Below are 16,082 nucleotides of genomic sequence, written 5' to 3'. Positions count from 1 at the left end.
TATGGTGGATGATACCCATGGGGGCTGCAAGGGAGGAAAGCAGGACCGTGCAGTGTCTGAGGTGGCTGGGAGGAGAAGGGGAAGGATGCAGTCCTGACCAAGACAAGATGGTAATTTCCATCATTGAATAACTGTGTTCTCCTCCAGAGCTTGAAATTACACTGCCATTCATAAGGCACCATCTTCCTTTGCTGTTAGCAAATAGCAAAGGGAAGGTGTCTGTCAGCCCCAGCGCTCTGCATTGGCTGATCAGTATAAATAATAGGCTTTTTAGTGAGAGATAATGTTGTCAGTTAGATCCATGCAGCAGTAAGATCCATGCAGTACTTTGTTGGAGAAATTTAAAGCTATGGAGACAATGACACATACAACTATAATTAAAGATGGTATCATAAAGCATTAGTTGCGAGGACAACCTTAACTTTGATTTTTCTCAACTTCAAGCACTTTGTTTTGTAGCTTAAGTGTTTTTATAGCAAAAATTTTCTTTGTGTTGTTCTTAATATATAATGCCCAACAGGTCCCACTTAACTAATTTCTGTTGTCTGGCCCTGGAAATCTGTACCCACGTGAGTAATGCTTGCACACATGAAAAAATCACCAGAATTAGCTGACACCACTTATCACCTCCTAACTTACAGGAGTAAACAGATCCTGATTTACTTGCCATTTAATTCTCAACATGCTAAAGTTAGTCCAGATTTGTGTGTAAGTAATGAAAGTATTTTAAAAGAGTATCTGCTACCTCTTGCCTACTCCTACTTATTGTTCAGATATAAACATATTTTAAATAAACATATATTCCAAAAGCAAGAACATCTGTCTATGTCAAGCTTTATCACGGCTATCTGGGTTTTTTTCATTTCTGTTTCTCTCTGGGTCAGTGTTGTTTTTACCTTCTCAGGACAGAACCAGATCCAGAGCCAAAAGAATGAAATAAAGATGTGTCCAGGTTGTGCATGTTTCAGCATATTTATTCCAATTTCAGGATATACATCCTGTGAGCATCAAAACAAATTAGTCTACAGTACAAGGAGAGTCTGTGGTCTGGCTGTTTTCAAGAGAAAATGCAGCTGGACTTTTCGTGCTAGAGAACGAGCTTCATTTTCCTGCAGCAAGCTTTTGTTTTTTGAATCTAATTGCAAACTACTCAGGTATGTAGAAAAACCTGCTTATTAGGGGTGAAATGAAATAATAACCCTGTCCCTCAGAGTTTGTAGAATAGTCTCCAGGGGAATTCTGGTACCTGGGTAAGAAGAACCACCACCTACTGCCATGAGATGGTGCAGTGTGGGGCTTCCCCTGCCTGAAGTGTCCCTCATTTTGGGGTTCTTAAATCAAAGGGTAGTTAGTACACACGTTCTTGATAATGACCAGCTTTCTAAGATAGTAAAATGGCAATTATGCAGGGCAGCAAGCAAAGTATAGATTCTGAACGAGAGAAAATGAGTTCAAAGCATGTGATTAAATAGTGGTAGGCTTAAGGTCTTAATTCTCATCTCCTGCTATGTGAAGCAGGAGTAACTGATTTGCAGTCAGTGAAGCTGCAGAGATGTAAAACAGCATTGGAGGAGAATCAGGCCATTGTTCTCTGCAAAACTCACTGATAAGACATTAATTACTAAGGAGAAAATGCCATCAAAGTATTTGAAATGCTTTGCAGAATTCAAGAGACAAACTCATTAAATGCTATGTCATACAGGGAATTAGTTCCAAATTTGTGAATGTGGAGAAGGCAAATGCTGCACTACAGATAAATGAAAGATTGTCTTGAAAACCTTCTTCAGAAGACCACTTGCTTTTGGAGCAGGAGCCAACCCCACACATTACATCCAGAGATGTGAAATAATTCCAGATAAAATAAATCACCCTGAACCTTGGTCTGTCTCACATACTGAATGCCAGCCAACTGCAGTTGTTTAAGGTTTGTAGAAGTTCACGGGACTCTGTTTCCTGCCCAGCCTGTCTCCCCTTCCTCCCTTCCACTCATAGCTCTCATCTTAGGTCAAGCAAATCTTGGAAGCAGAAAAATTAAACACGAGTCAGACATCACCATGTGCGGTCTCTCTAACTGAACACCCAGTTAAGGCACAAGAAATCTCAGGGGAAAATATCCCAGCTCCAGGGATATGATAAGATCTATGGTAAAATTCTCATTTGATCTCTCCAAGGGCAAGATTTTATGCTCATCCTCAGGATAACCCAGATCATTTTTCAGACCCTAATCGCTGAGATAGGATCACCAAGGATTTGAAGAGTCTTTTTGAACAAAAGCCCTGAGCAGTTCACCCTCGACTAAATTCACCATGGAGGAGACAAAGCATATTAGTATAGAAGAAGGAGCAGCAGAGGGGTTATTAAAATGACCGTGTCACAGGGGACAGTGCTGTGAGCCTCAGCCACCACATGTGCTGTGTCCTGCTGGTGGGCCCTGGATGCTGAGGTTCTCAGTCCAACATGGTTGTCTTGAAGTCACATTTTTCCCCCAGGCTGTTTGCTCCAGGCATGGGCAAAAGCCCTATGGCAAGATGCTGAGAGTGAGGCTTCTCAGGTCTGTTCCATCACACAGCAAGACAAGAAGATGTACTTGTCACATGAGACAGGGGCAGGGTGAAGATGCCACGGTAATATGTCCCTAATACATGACCTGTGTGCAACTCTGTCCTGGGATCTGATGGGGTGACTGTGTTCCTGTCATGAGATCTGTGTGGAGGACAGAGCCCTTTGAATGTCCTTTACATCCCAGCTCTTTCTTGTCACCGTTGTTCAAACCCAGTCACTCAAAGCAGAAGGAGGTTCACACTATGCCATTGGCGTCATTATGTACTGATCACACTTTGGGACTGGTGGCAGGAGCTCAAAAGGATTATTCACAGTCCCTCGAGCTGCCAAAGAGGCTGTCCACTGCAGAGCAGCAGGAGTGATTCCCTGGCTCACAGGAGGATGTGTCTGCCAGGACAGCAATGTCCTCAGCTGAGGGCCATGTCTGCCAGTACAGCAGTGTCCTCAGCTGCAGGACTTGCCTTGTCATCACCATCCAGTCCTGGGCACCTGCAGTTCAAATTTCTGGGTGTTAAGAAGCATAACAGCCATGGTCAAAGTGGTCATGAGAACTCAGTTTCACTCCTCAGAACAGAGATAACTTGTGCATCAGCCAGAGGCTGCTCCGATTATGCCTCTTAGTAAATGATGCTGCTACCTCACAGATATAATTTCCATCTTGAGTGGCATGGTAAAGCTGTCACCTTTCCCTTGCACTCTGGGATGGATGCTCACCCAGTTCAGACCTCTCCCATAGTTTGGACTTCTCCTACTCCATGTAATCTTTGAGTTTCTGTGTTTTGGCTGCACTGTATTTGGAGCATAGCAGCCATCAGTCCTGTGGTATAATTCTGGGCAATAGCGCAGATGCTCAAGGAGATCAAGTCTGACCAAGTGAGTGTAACCACAGAGGCTCACAGGCAAAATCCCTGGAGGTGCGAAGTCTTAGACAATGCAGAGACTGACTGAAGAGCATCCAGCCGCACAGTTTGAAGAGGGTAGAGGTTTTGGTTGTCATGTTGCAATGGTAGCTGTGAGCAGCCTGGTGCCAGACAGGGTTGCTCACTGAGGCAGCGTGTGGCCAGGCTGGCTGACTCCAAGTGTTTGTGGTGGGAAGGGAAATGTGTGCCAGTGGCTAGAGAGATGTACAGCATGAGGTCCTTCAATGAAGGTAGCCACTATCTACATGGAGCGTGGCTGACCTGCCAGCAGTTGTCCGTGATTTCCTGAGGCAACAAAAGCAGGTGGTCCTGGATCAGGGTAGAATGCAGAGAAGGTGTGAGCTGGAGCAACCACCTAGTGATTCTGGGAAGGACCAGAAGTTGACATACATCAAAGGTCAGGAAAAGGCTTAGATGTATCTACAATGGGCTTAATTTAACAAGTGGATGAATTGCAAGTGCTGCCGGGAGCAGCCAGTCATCACACTAACATGCAGCTCCGAGGCTAGCCAGGAGAGTGTCCTTATCCAACAACAGGTCAAGGAGATGTAGTAGAAAGAATGTCTTTTTTTGTGAGTGATATATTTTGCATCCAAATCTACGTGGAACCTATTTTAATAGTAAATTTATATTAAATTGAGGAAAATCTTAAAGATAACCTTTTTTGTTCTTGCAAAGATATCTTTTCAAAACAGGCCAAAAAATGGATTAATAGTATGGAATAAGAAGCAATTAAAACAGCAAACGTCAAAGTCATGACTGTGCTGCTGCAGTGTCTCATCACTGGGCATCAGATTGCTGGAACTGTGTCTGTTCCAGTGTTTTGTTAAAACACTGCATTGGGAACAGTAATTAAACAGATTCTGATGATGGTTTTTAACACATGCCAGCTGGCTCCCAGCCAATGTCAAAGCAGAAACATTGTTGAAACTCATGGTCAATGATGACTTTGATCTTTGAAGGGCTTTGTAGTGGTGGAAGGAAATGGGAGGATAGGAGGGAGGGAGAAGCATATAAGCAATGGGGAGAAAAAAAGACTAATGTGCATTGGAGTGGGAATTACCACCTTGATAAAGGCAGGGGGTGCTTTCTTCTTTCCCCTCTTTCTTTACATGGGTTAGTAGGCACAGTGACAAACTTTAGGGTAAAGACTCATGTTTGTTAATGGCATGTTTGATAATGTCAATTTGTTAATGTTAATGGCCACATGAGCAACAGAAGTCCTTTTAATATTCCCACATGTGTTGTTGGGATTGCTCTGTGAGTGCCTTCCTCTGCACTCTGGCTTGCAGTGGCAGGCTCTGCCAGCACATTGATTTGCAGAGGACCCTGCATAGTGCTGGAATCCTTCAGGACAGGATCCAGAACAAAGATAAAGAGGAGCTCTTCTGCAGACAAGAAAGTCATGAATGTGCACGCTGTTCAAATTATCTGCTTAGACATTGCCTGAAATGCTACAACAGTTCTTTAGGCACAAGGAAGATCATTGCTTCTGTCCCTTGTGAACCACAAGGTTCACTTTACAAGGTTTAGGTGTTTTGTGAATGAGGAATAGGGATAATGGACAGCCACATCTGGGATGAGCGAGCACAGAGAGGTGTTTCTACAGTTCCAACCAGTCAGTTGAAACTTGGTATGACTTTCCCATGTTAACAGCAATAGGCACGAAGAAGGAGAATCATATTGACCTTTTACAGCCTTAGACACTTACAGAGGTAGAGGATGTTGCTGATTTTTGGGTGCAATGCCAGCTGTGACTTGGTCATAAATGAGCCCATGTTCCCAGCCTGTGCTGGAAGGCTCTGAATACTGGTGTGCTCCCTCTGAAGTAAACCTCACTTCTGAGCTCACAGGTGCTTTCACTCTATTGTTTTTAGGAAATTCTTTACAGAAGTAGGATTTGTTTGACAGCACAAGATGCAGTGCTTCTGTAGAACCCCAGGAAAGTTGGAAAAACTTGGAGATATCTTCACATTGAAAAAAAAAAACCTATTTGCCTTCCAAATTCTTGACTAATATTAGATGGTGACACTTATGATTTTTCTTTCTTTCTTGTTTCCTGTAGTGAACAACATTTTAAATTCATTAAATCCCAACTTGGGAAGGACACATTTAGCAGCCACAGGGTTTTGGTGCAAATACTAAGAATTTCAAAGAATAGTCTTTAATGAGTCCTCCCGTGCTTTTGCACACACAAATGCTGTCAGTGAGAATAACCTTTATTTTAGTTCAAGGGCTCTAGCAGATAACTGAGTTAAGTAACTAACCATGCATCAGCTGAGCTTCTAAAGATGTCAATAATCATTTATGTGCACTCCTCACCTGCTTTAATTGCAAGGTGAGGCAACTGAGCATGAACTCTGGTGAGAGCATTTTAAACTCAAGCATTTCCTCCAGAACTGAATAACAGTAGTTCAGTTTTGTATTTGAGTCATAAGAAAACAATAAGCTGGAAAAGATAACCCTGTTGTTTACACGATGGTGTCTGGCCCCACTGCGAGGAGACCTTGAACTGGAATGAAAGAACAAGCAATCTGAGAATCATTCTTGTCTTTTATATCAACCAGGTCCTCTGTGCAGACATATTTAATTGACTTACAAATTACTACTAGCAAAGGAATTTATATAAACCAGTTATAAAACAATTCAAGTGTGCAAGATGTATCTCATTCTCTTAATTAAAAACCTATAATGTATTGTATTTTTTGTGTTTGTACAATACATGTTGCAAACTTCTTCATGTAGTATACCTTGAACTCTGACTGCAAAAATAACCATGGCATTGAATGTCCCAGCAATATGCAGGAGTACAAATGCCATGCCCAGAAAAAAAAATATCCTGGTAATTACATCCACCATGGATTCTTAAGTAAGATATTTTACTGTGTGCTTCTCCAGCGTGCCTCACATAACTTGAGCATCCTTGCTTTCTGAATTTGTTTGTGTGCTGAGGCAGGCTTGCAGAGATGTGAAAAAGGACAGCAGCAGGCGCTCAGACATGCTTCCTCAACAAATGGAGCATGTACCCACTTGGTCTTCCTGTTGGCTTGCAGGAAAGAGACTGTAATCATAGCAGAGCTAACTAAAATACTCAGCCTCTTGGTCATTATTTCAGAGCTATGACAAAACCTTTGTTTAAAAGACTGGTGATAAAGAGCTCTAGCTGCTGCAGTAGTGAGGACTGAGGCAGGTCAGCAGCCTCTTCCTACAGGGCTCCCAGCTCCTTTTGCTCACAGGTCAGCAGCCATCAGTGCTGCCAGGCCCGGGACACTGGACAAAACCCCTGGAATTTGCCCACCCCACAAGGAGCTGGGAGCCAGGCCTGCAGCATAACCAAAGGAGTAACTTTTCAGAGGGTGCCTGGGTGCCTCTGCCTGTCCCAGAACGCTGCTCCCTGCCCTGGGAGGAGCTGCTGGAGCTGCAGCGCTGCACTGCAGCTGGAGCACTGGCCACCTGCACCTTTAACTGGGTTTCTTCCCTGGTGGGTAAACATTTATCCATCCGTGTCTGACTCTCTACAGCAAGGTGTGGATTTGCTAAGTGAGGATAGTAAGAAGAGAATCTTGTTTGGAAGCAAGGCCTTGTTTTCTGCAAGTGCAAAAGGGAAACAGGGCCAAGATAATCTGCACTGCTGCCAGTGACGCCTCTCTCACACCAGCCAGCCCTGGGGATGCACGGCAGGAGGGGCTGCGCCTGTGGGGAATACAGGCACAGTCGTGCTGGCCACAGGCAGCTGAGGCTGTGTGTCACTGTGGGACGGAGTCCATGGCACAGGCAGGGGAGTGACAGCCACACGTGGCTTAAAATTGTCTTGTGAGACCTCAGCACCAGGCTGGGAGCTCTGACCTCAGCCTCTGCTCTGCGAGGAGCGCCTGCCATGAGGCTGAGCTTTCAGGTAGCTCAGCTGCAGGTGGAAGGAGAAGGAGAGGGAACACTTCTCCACTGCACAGGAAGAAACAGGGACAGCTCACTGAAGGCTGACATGTAGCAGGAGCAGTATGTCTACAGCTTTGTGTTTTGTTGGAGGTCACAATTAGAATGGCTAGGAAGTCACATCTGCATCCCAGTGGAGAGCTAGACAAAGCCCAGTAAGAGTAACATTTCTTGATGCGCCTTCCTTCCTTAGGTGTTATTTTCCAAAATACTTGATGAAACTAGAGTCACTGTTTTCCTTGGTAAACCAGGTTGCTGCTACCCTTATTCTTCTGGTCTGCTGCTCTTTCCATGTGAGAGGTGAAAGGGGATTCCTAAGAGATCTTTAGTCACAGTTTAAACAGACCTTGCTTTTTCAGTGGAGTGTGATGGCTCACAAAAAGTTACTCCTCCCTTAATGAGCCCCCGGGGATCCAGTTGTGTATTTTTTCAAGATCTGTGATGCACATATGTATCTATGTGGCATCCTCCCAAATCCTTTCAAAGATAAAATGTGAGATGAACATCTGGTTTGCACTATTACAGTCCTTATTAAACACTAATTTCTTCTTCAGAAAAGCACCATCTGCCACAGCTCAAGCCCTTGTTTTCTAACATGGATTTTTCTTCAGAAGTACACAGTGAAATAAATCTTCACCAGTTACAGTCCCCAGAAATTTCCTGAGATGAATAAGCATGGTGACAGTAGTAGATTCCAAGAGTTGATTTGTTTCAGAAATCCTACATTATTATTTAACTTGGTAAGAAACTGTATTATCAAGGATACTAGTTCTACTTCATGTTATGAAGAGTACATTTAAATGTTTTGATAAATCCCTTACTGAAGGATTTGATACTTTTTCAGCAGCTTAGAACACTGCATCTTCAAGCCTTAACAGTCAAGGTGCAGATTTAGCAAAATCTCTCTTGTTTCACAAAATTTCTGGAAAAGAGAGACAACTTGTTATAGACATTAGAAAGTTAATTTTCATGCCAGTTCAGTTTGTTTTTATGACCCCTGTTCTTCAGCCCAGCAGTACCAAAAAAACCAGCAAAGGTAAACACCTCTGAGCCATCCATCATCTGCCACCTTGTTCAGAGGCAACAGGGTTCCCTGCATTTCCTGTGGTTCTGAGCCTCTCAAGTCTTTTACATGACATTGGAAGATTCACCTCACTCTGCTCAGGAGCTTGAGTGTCTAAAAGGATTATAGTCTCCTGGGCTCTTAGACCCTTATTCTTGCCCATTACTAAAGCAAATCTAAATAAATGCTATTAAGAGGCTAAATTCAATTTGCTGTCTTCTTGGTGCTCTGGTATGTCACCAAGAGAAGCTGTGTGCATATCACTGTGCCCATGGAGCCCCGTATAATGCACACCCCCAAAGGGCTTTGTAAAGTGCTGGGTTGGCGATGTCGTGGTGCTGGGCAGCAATGGGGCACGACTCCAACCTCTGCAGGCGGTCCTGCCTGGAGAAGATGAAGCTGAATAAGCACATTTAGCTTGATTCCAACCCTGCTCATGTACTGGCAGCTGAAGAGATTTGCACAGAAAGAGCTACTGCCAGGATCAATGTTGGATTTAGATAGGAAAGGAAGACCAAGGTGGACTCAGTCCCTCCACCTGTAGGTGGCTGAGGATCTGACTTGATGAGGCCAGGCAAGCCCCAATAGGGAGTTTTTCTCCAAACATAATCCTATGGGTCCTTTCTCTCTGAAGAGAGCCCCAAACCTGCTGAATGGCTGGTGTCAATGGCAGGTGAGAGTGTGGCTGAGCTCCACAAATGCCTCACAATGATGCTTTTCCTCACATCAACATCCAGGAACAGCTTCCTGCATCCCCAGCTCTCTGTGATGGCAACATGCAGCTACTCTTGTGTTTGCAAATTCCTGCTGCATTTTGATGCCTCTGTGATTCACAGGTTTTGCGTGGTCCATGGTGCAGCACAATGGGAGCACAGCCATGGAGACTGGGCCTCTGCTCTTCTCTGCAGCCTCTTCTGCTGAGCTGCCTGCCCTGCCTGAACTCCTCTCCCAGAAGTGTACTGGAGTTTATGGTCACAGCAGCAACAAAAAGGAATTAAGAAAAGTAACCTCATCAGCTTCATGGTGAAACTGTTAAAGGGTATTTTATATACTAAAAAAGCTGCATTTTTCCAGTCTGGATCTTTAAAGATTATTAGAAAGCTATACCAAGTAGTGACAATGCAAGAGATATAGGGTGTGCCTTTTTAATGTAAATCTGAAATTGATCCCAAATTTGCTGCTGATAAAAGTGCTTAAAGAAAAACCCTTGGGAGGTATAAACAGTGTAGGGATTTTCATCAGTTATGACCTGTTGGGTGGAGGTTCGTATCTGTATCAGCTTGACAGTAAATTTTACAAAAGTGAGGAATTAAAAGGTAGAAACTGATTATAAAGAGTGGGTGAGCATCATGTGGAGTCGGAAATGCCTGCTCACACCACAGTGAGCATAAGGAAGGCACAAGTGCTGGCATGCTGGCTTAAGGGAGACTGTACGTTTTCCTGCAGGTCTGTATCTGGTCCAAAATCTGTACACCTGAGGGGAGGGAAAGGTTCAGCTCCCATGGAAATTGATATCAGCAGGAAAGGTTCAAGGGAGACCCAGGCATGGCCACAGCTATCTCGAGGAAGAATTACCTTTTCTTAGTGGCTGCTGGATTTCAGTGTTGATTCAGCTCAACAGAACCAGACCCAGAGGTAAGGTTCAAGAGAGCAGCTGAACCACTGCACCTATCCTGTTGGACACTCCTCTGCCTATGATGCTGCCCCTTGAGACACCAAACTGGTGCAGGGCAATTTCAGAGGCTCTGTAATTATCTAAGCAGGAAATGGGGCCAAAGTCACAGTGGGTTCATTGGTATCTTCTCCAGCTGTGCCTATTCCATGAAAATCCTCCTGTTGTTCCTCCAGTGATACATCTTTGCTAAACAGCTGGGGATCTCGGTATACCTGCAACTAAAACTAAAACACAGGCAAGTGGGAAAATTTGCTTCAGAATCACAGGAAATCCTGTTCTAAAGGGTGGCACTGGCAGAGCAGCCCAGGGCTGGCAGGCTGCCCCTCTGCCCATCACCCAGCTGGGTTCTTTGAAGGAGGGTAAGTCAGAGGTGGAGGTTGCCTCTGTGTCGCACTCCAGGTCAAGGATCAATCCTGTGGCATTACTTAAAAATCAGAAGAGTGAATGTGTAACCTCAGCAATGTCACAAAAATTTATTTTGACCATTAAAAAAAAGTAAGAGCCACTGGAGTTGCTGTGCCTGAGAATTACCTATGCAACATTGTAGTCTGGTTGCTACCAGCTGATGGATATCCACTGCAGTTTTATGTCCCCCAAGTGTGAAAAATCCAATACAAACTCAAATTCCTCAGGACTTACTTCACAGCAATTTTAATTTTAAATGGCTCTTGCACACAGGCAGACTTTGAATGAGAAGCATATGTTCAAATCCAATACCTATTGTCAAGCACACGCATAGGATGATGAGACGCAAAGCAACAAACTCTGAACGTGTGACCTGAGTTGGTTGTGTGAGCCACTTCCATGCACTGAGCTGAGAGTTTATAGGAACTTACTGCACTGAATAATTCCAACAGGGTACAAGGAGTTTCATCCCATTGCCTGAGGGAGGTTTGATTACTCTGTACTGGATGTTGCTATCCTCAATCAAAACGTTTCACTATGTTCAGTTCACCAAATGGGAACATCTGGCAATTTACAGCAGAACGTCTTGTAGCATTTAATGCCCGAGTATCTCTTTCCTACAACCTATTTTCATTTTACTGAACAGAGTCCCAATTTCCTGAATTTTTAAACAGTCTTGCTAACATAATCAAATTACCCTGATTCCTCGGCAACGATTTCTAAAAGTCATAAAAGTGCTGTTCTGGCTTTGCAGTGAATCCCTATCACATGTAGAAGATTTTGTAAACACTTTAAATAGAATGCTTTTAATTCAATCAGACGAGTAAACAGTGTTTGGTTTTGACTATTCAATGTATTTGAGCCACAAGCATTTTTTCAAGTGAGTGGCTATGGGAGTTTGTAATGCAACACAAAGCAAACACTGAGAATATAAAATCACACTTGTTCAAACAGGATTAGAGAGTTTATTCTAGCAGAGTTTCCAAGGATTTCAAAGAGAAAATAGCAATTTTTATTTTTTTTTTTGCTTAGAGAGGTGGAAAATATGTGATGCCTGGTCAGTGATTGTACTTGGTAGAATCCGAGCAATACCGTGCAGTGGTTCTTGCTGGGTAGCAGGCCAGGGATGCCGTTCATTTTTGACAGTCTCACAGCCCTTTGCCTCACTCTCCAGTTCTGCCTTTGCTCAGCAATTGCTTTCATTGTATTTCGTTTACATGAAGTGGAAGCCAGAAAAGAACTAAAAGCCTGTTTCTGGCATGCATGCAGCAGCTGCTGAAAATAGGAACTACTCCACGTGGCTTCATGTATGCTTTTTGCAGGCCCTGTGGAAGCCATGGTGGTAAGAAAGGGAGGAGTTTCCTTGGCTTGGGGTGTGAGTACAGTGCTTCAGGCCTTGCTTGGGCAATAGCTCTTGCTCCCCTGCCTACACCACTGTACCTCTGCCTGCATCCCTCCTCTCTCACCATCCCTCCCTGTGCCTCCTGCAAAGGTCTCCAGGTACTTTTTGCCAGCTTTTCCCAGTAAAACGTCCTGCACAGCACTGGAAACATCTAAAAGCATGGAGTGAGCATCATCCCTCCTCCACTTCCAGCTGTGTTGGACCACATGGTGTCTGGCCATCCCCTCTCTCACAGCCTTCCTCCCCAAGGCAGCAGCACATCACGGTGATATCTGAGTTTCATAGGAAATGACTGCAAAAACCTTGCCCCATTCAAAATATTAGGCAGCACAGAGAAGTCTCTGCAGATTCCCCTAGAAGTATTTCCTGGTTACTGCATTCAAATTTTTCTGACAGTAAAGTATATGTTGTGGGGGTATGTGAATCCTTTGTCCTGGATATTGGTTAGCAGGTCAGCTTGTGAGCCCCCACCCATTTCTTCAGAGGTGCTTGTTATTTGTAAGCAGATTCTGAATTGCTTGAACACATGATTTGTAGAGTATGGGTTGTGCACAAGCACACAAATGTTTTTTTTTTTTTGGTTTTTCTTCTTTGGGTTTTTGTTTTTGGTTTTTTGTTGTGTTGGTTTTTTTTTGTTTTTTGGGTTTTTTTTGTTGTTTGTTTGTTTCAGCCATTCACTATTCAGGACTTGTTTTATGCAATTGGCAATTTAAGTGACACAGTGTCATTTCTGATCCTGGATTAGATGGCTGAAGTATTTTAAACAGAAGAGGCAAGAACAGCAGACAGAAAACAATGCCATTCTGCTGCAAAGACACATTTCTTCTACAGCTCATCATCAATTTCAGTGGAATTTTTGTAGGCATGAACAGTGGTCCAAATACTGTCAAAATGTCCGTAAGAAAATTCCACTGTACCTAGGGTATTAAAAAAATATACCAAAAATTTAGATTTCTTTTACCAACTGACCTTATGTGTCTGCATACACACCCACATTTGTACAGGGACATGTGTTGATGCAAAACCAGAAAAAAAAAATTAACTTTGTTCAAATACCATATGTACAAACAGTGTCTAGGCATTTACTGTAAAAATATACAATTTTATACAAAATTCCTCTGCAAAGTTTAGGAAATGTTTAGTGTTACCCATTATTGTGCAGAATCTCTAAATGCTGCCTTGATTTAGTACTCTGTTAGCAGTCCAAAATCCTTGTCAAAAAAGGTTAGAGAGCTCAATTTTTATTGTCAATTTCCTTAAAGTTGATGTTCAGAATCAAATAATACTTAGCCACTGCAGTGGTACCTAATTATTTCTGCTTTTGTTCAGGACACTGGAGTGCTCTAGAGAGCCTGGGTAATATGAGTGAAAATTTATGAGTCATTACCATTAACAGAAGCTCTGATATAAGATAAAACCAGTTATTCCACATGGGTATTTCCAAAAAATGGTGGTAATCATCCCCAGACATTTTGGGTCTGGGCAGCACTGCTGTGCTGTGCTCCCCTCACCCCTCCACGACTCTTCATGTTGAGGGTTGAGCAGCTCCAGTGCCCCAGGATTTTGAGACTGTGGAAAAGCAAAGTTTGGAAGCACATCTTTCCTGCAAGCCCTTCCTACATCAGCAAATTCCAGAGCTAACAGAAAGTGCAGGTTAGGGCTCCTTTTCACCTCATTGATGATCCAATGCTCACCTCCATTTTACCAAAGTAGGAAGAACAAGCTTAAAATAGGGAAAGTGAATGCCTCCAGTGGAATATTTAGATTCTGAAGAGTTATCAAATATATTTGTCACATGAGTGGGAGGATTTCCCCATACAGCTAGCAAGATGATATTGCAAAAAGACTACTTATAAGGGTAATATTAGGCAATAGTCGTATTTTTAGCAACATTTTAAGTAATTTAGCATCTGGAAATAAGGAGAGAGAATCACTCCCAAGTGATTCACACTGTAGAATCTGCTTTGTAGGCCAGAGTTTGGGATGCTCTCTGCTATCAGTAGTTATTTCTGCAACAGGCTCCAGTGTGATACCATGAATCATTCAGCACCAGTGTTTAGCGCTTTCTCAACAGCCTGTACCCATGTCAGATCTTTCTTAGAACCAACCGCAATGGCAAAGCTTGCACAACAGGATCTTCAGACATGAGACTGTCTCATCCTGGAAAATAACCTTGTCCACAAATCTAGTGGTGAAGAATTCCTTAACCTTTTTCTCAGCTGTGTGGCATTCCTTTAACACTGGGGGCACATAAGGAAGTCTACGGCCCTAAACAATGGTAATGGAGTGAGTTAAATGGTAACAGTTCTCCTGCTGGAAGACCTCTTGGAGTTTTTCTATCCCTCTTTCTTGGTTATTTTTATTTAGGTAAGTGAAATATAAATTAACAAAATAATTACTGAGCATTTTGGAAACAAATTTCAAAACTTTATAAGCAGCTGATATAGTTGGCTGTTTGCAAAATACTGAAGCAATGAGATTCTCATTACATTTGTTGAGAAAGGGAGGGCTAGGGTAGAATTTATTTTTCCCTGACCAAAACCATGCTCACAGCACATTGCACCTTTTGCATCCAGGTACTGATAATTTTTTTTTTTTCTTTTCCCTAGATGAAAGCCCTGGTAAGGTAGGATTGTACCATATTAAGATCACATAAAATAAATTAAACCCTCCTTTTCCACAGCTGGATGCTACGGCATCCATGGGGCCCACCACCAGGGCCTCCTGTCAAGGCCAGCAATTAATTGACACAACAAATCAGATGGGAACACTGTCAGCTAGTTAGGCACAGTATGAAATGTTAAATTCCTGCCTTTTATTATTTTATCTCATCACCTTGTTATGCAGGCAGCATTTTATTGGTAAGCTTTGGAAGTTGGTAAATAACATTGTGTAGAGAAGTGGTGCGAATTAAGTGCTCATAAGTGTGAGCAGGCTGAGATTTCAAATACCTCTGCAGATGGTAGAAGCAGGAGATGGGCACTGGGATGAATGCTTTTTTTAAAATTTATTTTGGTTTGTGTTTGGGTTGTTTTTTGTTTAAAATGCTGCAGGTTGTGTAGTTCATTTGCAATTAAAATACCAAGGACCAAGAGGCCCCAGGAACACAGTCATTTCCTATTGTGGCAGTGAAAGACAAGAATGTTGAAATTTCAGTAAATGTTATTCACAGCCTCTTACTTATCAAAAGAACCATGCTATTTAGAGGTAACTAATGGATAAAATATGAACAAAGATTAAACTACAAAGGCTAAAAAGGATTATTTAGAGCATTGCCATTATGCAAAGTCCTGACATTAATATTTAGACACTCATGAACACTTACATAACTGCAGCTTATTTTTAATGGTCTTCTATCTTGCTTTGACAACAGGCTGACAAAATGTAATTTAGGACTATAAGCTGTGAGCCCCACATGGAGAAGAAAAGCCTGTAATTCACATCATGCCCAGGCTTTTAAGACTTAAGAGACGATAGCAATTGTATGGCAGAGTGCAGCTTGCAGGGCAATATCCATTTACATGCCACTCGAGCACCTCAGGCTACACGAAGCACTGCAGAGTGCATCATTAAAAAAATAGGATAAAAAGAAGCTGGTTTAGTTACAAGTGAGCTGACATGAAGGCAAATTAATTCATAAGGTAAGAGGAAGAAAGAAAGTCCTGGTTCTGTCAGTGTGGCCACATACCCACTGACTCAGGCACATCTGTGACTTCACTTTGTGTTGTTGATTCATCACAACAGATTCATCAGATTTTCTGTCCTTCCCTTGCTATAAAACTGCAGGAAGGGGGTAAAGCATCAGATCATTGTTTCCCAGGCAAATAGAAAGCCAAGCAGAGCCCCATGGTTTGTGTGTACTAGGTAATCAAGGTTATTTGTTAACATTCGTTTTTTCCTCATCCAGCCTGAAGTTAATAATTATTAAGCCTGTTTTGAGAAAGACAGGGCCAGGGCTTGACCCCTGCTAAGCATGGATGTCACCAGCAATTAGCCAGGGCTGCCCCTGATGTTCTCCCTGGGAACTTGGTGTGGGTGACAGGCTGTGGAAGTGCTGCTGCAGCACCTGAGTGGCTGATCTGCCCCTGCTTTGTGTTGCTGCAGCTCTTTTCCACTTGGAGG

This window comes from Poecile atricapillus, chromosome 2 (assembly GCF_030490865.1).
Source record: "Poecile atricapillus isolate bPoeAtr1 chromosome 2, bPoeAtr1.hap1, whole genome shotgun sequence".
Classification (NCBI taxonomy): domain Eukaryota; kingdom Metazoa; phylum Chordata; class Aves; order Passeriformes; family Paridae; genus Poecile; species Poecile atricapillus.
Note: the sequence above shows the minus strand (reverse complement) of the source record.